Source organism: Streptopelia decaocto (assembly GCF_964273445.1).
Source record: "Streptopelia decaocto genome assembly, contig: HAP1_SCAFFOLD_115, whole genome shotgun sequence".
NCBI classification, from domain to species: domain Eukaryota; kingdom Metazoa; phylum Chordata; class Aves; order Columbiformes; family Columbidae; genus Streptopelia; species Streptopelia decaocto.
Genome location: NW_028116268.1, coordinates 23412 through 27374, shown reverse-complemented (window position 1 = coordinate 27374; position 3963 = coordinate 23412). Strand labels below are relative to the sequence as shown.

General features: G+C 53.5%; 1 long non-coding RNA gene across 1 annotated transcript; it reads right to left on the bottom strand.

The window, feature by feature from the left end:
* Positions 1-3150: 3150 nt before the first annotated feature.
* LOC309452063 lies at positions 3151-3680 on the bottom strand. Its single transcript, XR_014186420.1, has 3 exons — positions 3588-3680; positions 3321-3443; positions 3151-3222 (listed from the first exon to the last, which is right to left on the bottom strand). It is a non-coding gene; the product is annotated as an uncharacterized lncRNA (long non-coding RNA).
* Between the last annotated feature and the right edge of the window lie 283 nt (positions 3681-3963).

The window sequence follows — 3963 nt, the reverse complement described above, 5'->3', positions numbered from 1 at the left end:
AACAGCCCCGAACCCCCCGAGCTTTGAACTTGAATTCTCCCGATAAACCCTCAAGAAACAGATTTTAAAGGCGCCGTTTGGCACAAATCGGCACCAAAATACCAAAAAAATACATTAAAAAAACTTGTAAAAGCCGAATTGCTGACCTAACCCCCAATTAACCCCCGCACGGTAATTACCGCCCTAACCCCCAATTAACCCCGCACGGTAATTACCGCCCTGATCCCCAATTAACCCCGCACGGTAATTACCGCCCTAACCCCCAATTAACCCCGCACGGTAATTACCGCCCTGACCCCCAATTAACCCCCGCACGGTAATTACCGCCCTGACCCCCAATTAACCCCGCACGGTAATTACCGCCCTGACCCCCAATTAACCCCGCACGGTAATTACCGCCCTGACCCCCAATTAACCCCCGCACGGTAATTACCGCCCTAACCCCCAATTAACCCCGCACGGTAATTACCGCCCTGACCCCCAATTAACCCCGCACGGTAATCACCGCCCTGACCCCCAATTAACCCCGCACGGTAATTACCGCCCTGACCCCCAATTAACCCCGCATGGTAATTACCGCCCTGACCCCCAATTAACCCCGCACGGTAATTACCGCCCTGGCCCCCAATTAACCCCCGCATGGTAATCACCGCCCTAACCCCCAATTAACCCCCGCACGGTAATTACCGCCCTAACCCCCAATTAACCCCGCACGGTAATTACCGCCCTGACCCCCAATTAACCCCCGCATGGTAATCACCGCCCTAACCCCCAATTAACCCCCGCACGGTAATTACCGCCCTGACCCCCAATTAACCCCGCACGGTAATTACCGCCCTGACCCCCAATTAACCCCGCACGGTAATTACGGCCCTGACCCCCAATTAACCCCCGCACGGTAATTACCGCCCTGACCCCCAATTAACCCCGCACGGTAATTACGGCCCTGACCCCCAATTAACCCCCGCACGGTAATTACCGCCCTGACCCCCAATTAACCCCGCACGGTAATTACCGCCCTAACCCCCAATTAACCCCGCACGGTAATTACCGCCCTGACCCCCAATTAACCCCCGCACGGTAATTACCGCCCTGACCCCCAATTAACCCCGCACGGTAATTACCGCCCTGACCCCCAATTAACCCCCGCACGGTAATTACCGCCCTGACCCCCAATTAACCCCGCACGGTAATCACCGCCCTAACCCCCAATTAACCCCGCACGGTAATTACCGCCCTAACCCCCAATTAACCCCCGCACGGTAATTACCGCCCTGACCCCCAATTAACCCCGCATGGTAATTACCGCCCTGACCCCCAATTAACCCCGCACGGTAATTACCGCCCTGACCCCCAATTAACCCCGCACGGTAATCACTGCCCTGACCCCCAATTAACCCCCGCACGGTAATGACGCCCTGAGTTACCGCTATGGAGTTACTTTGGGGTCACCTATGGGGGGGGGGGGAGGGCGCGCAGCTGAGTGTGGCCCCACCCACGCGGGCGGGGTCAGTGCTGAGGGGCGGGGACTGGGAGGACACGCCCATTGGGAGGTCCCCCTGGGGAAAGGGGCAGGGGGTGGAGCCTCCGCGTGTCACGCCCCCATAGGAGGAGCCTCTTGGGGTAGGGAGGGGGCACGCCCGAAGGGGGCGTGGCTTAGGAAGGGAGGGGTGGAGCCGAGGTAAGGGTGGGCTCTGTGCAGCACGTGCTCTGAGGGGGCGTGGTTTAGCAGGGGCTGAGTTTGGGGGTGGAGCTGGGGGCGGGGCTTCGTGCATCATGCTGCTGGCGGTGGGCGGGATGAAAGGGGAGGGGTCTGTACGGGACACGCCCCCGGGGAGGGCACAGACGGGCAGGGGCGGAGCTTGGACGGGGTGGAGTTGGGGGTGTGGCTTGCTCAGACCACGCCCCTGGAGGGAGAGGCCAGACTGGACAGCACATGAAAAATTAAAATTACCTGTTGTTAACCACATCGAGTTTGCTGACTTTTATTTTAACTCAGAGGTAATTAATACCGGTCATGTTCTTGCACAACCCCAGAAAAGCCGTGGGTAAATTCAGACTGTCATAACTCACTGTTTTCTGATTTTATTTTACATCTAAACATCTTTTACTGTTCCGTTGGGAATCATCACTGCCTGGGAACTTTATAACACCTCTATTTATAAACAGCCACTATTTAGTGGTTCCTTTTTACTTCTCTTTAAAAAAAAAAGTAACATTTTGACTCCGTTTGGTTCTGAGCTTTGTTGCCTCCACTCTCATGGCTCTGTTATAATTTAAATACTAAACACTCCCGATCACTTTCCAATGCTGTTTGAAATCTAAAGCTTCCTTACTTTGTTTCCTATGCAGCCATTCGTCCTGCAGTTTATTTATAACGGTTGTGCAAATGGAGCTGCAATGACTCCACATTAGTTTCCTGCCTTTACCATTTCAAAGGAATTCCAAACAATGTGTTTTAAACCGGGATTCAGATTGGGAAGAACTGCTGCCTGGTGCACCAAGTAAGAGCTGGAATTAAATTGTTATTGCTCACGCCTAAACAATTTCATTTATTTACACTCTAACATTCTTATCGTTACATTACTACCAGCCGGATTAACTAGCACACATTATTTTTTATTATAGATATAAAATAGAGATTTTTTTCTCCACAGGTATTACTTCCAATTAGTGCTCCAGTATTTATAGTCCACTCTTTTAAATTTTACTACATCAATTGGGGATAATTACTGTCTGCAGAGTTTTGAGTAACAGCCAGAGGAGATGACAGGCATTATTGACTCCCAAAGACTCTTCTGGTTACTCTTATTTACGTTTTCGTTCTAAATGTCTTACAGTAAGTAAGTAGTTACAATCATAACACACCAGGGCCTTGGAATTTCCAGGAAAACCCACCGCAGCCCTCGACGTGTCCAGAGATCGTCGGCGCCGGCTCCGCCAACGACGCGCCCAACCAGCCCCACGGAGCTGCCGAGGCTGCGGCAGCGCGACGGAACCGACCGGAGCGGGGGGAGGAGGCTCACCCGGCAGGTACCGCACGGAACGGGAAACACCGGGCAGCGCAACTTCATTTCAGAGGAGGAACACGCGCACGGAGCACAAAGGATGTTGTTCTGCACGGGACACGCGCTGTCCTTGGCAGCCGCACGGCAACGTTGGCTCTGTGACTTGGAGATCTGGTGGCAAATGAGGGAGCTCTGCACGTTGCACCTTTCAAACCTGCGCACAGAATCACACTGCGCCCCGCAGGTGACACCAGAAACTAGGAAGCCTCCAAAAAGAATTTACAACCCCACACCCAAACCAGTTACACTCACCTCCACAACCAGTCCTGCTCTACACACATCTCCTCCTCCTTCACACGCCCTTCAACAGGCAGATCCACAGCCGGCTCCTCACGGTCACTCACTGCACTAAACGCAGCAGGGCGGGGGAGAAAGCTAAAGGACATTTTTTAAAAACTCCCTGTGTTTTTTCGGTGGCAATTTGGCGTTATTTTTGTTGGGGCTTGGGGGACACGCTGGGGTGTTTTTCGTTAAGGAAACTGCTGTTTCAGCCTGCAAGTGAAAACAAACCACACGCACAAGGCTGGACACGGTCAAAGAAGTCCCAGCTCGTCCGGCAGTCGCTGACAGCGCGTCCGTTCAGCCGTCTGCCCACCCTGACGCGCTCGCCCCAGACGGACCGGCTGGACACACACACGTGTGCTGGGGAACTCGCACCAGCGCCGCGTTCTGGGAGGAGGGAAGGACAAACCAGAATCAATCCTGCAGGAATCCGTCTCTAAAACACCGTAGATCAACAATGACAGTCGTAAGTCACAGAGACTCCTCATTTTCTCTCTGACTCTCACAACAGCAACAAGGAAGTCCCGAAGGACGGAAAACACCAGGATAGGCTGGGAACAGCAACAAAGGGAGGTAAAAGAAGGTGAATGGGGGCTCTCAGGGCCCCTTGGGG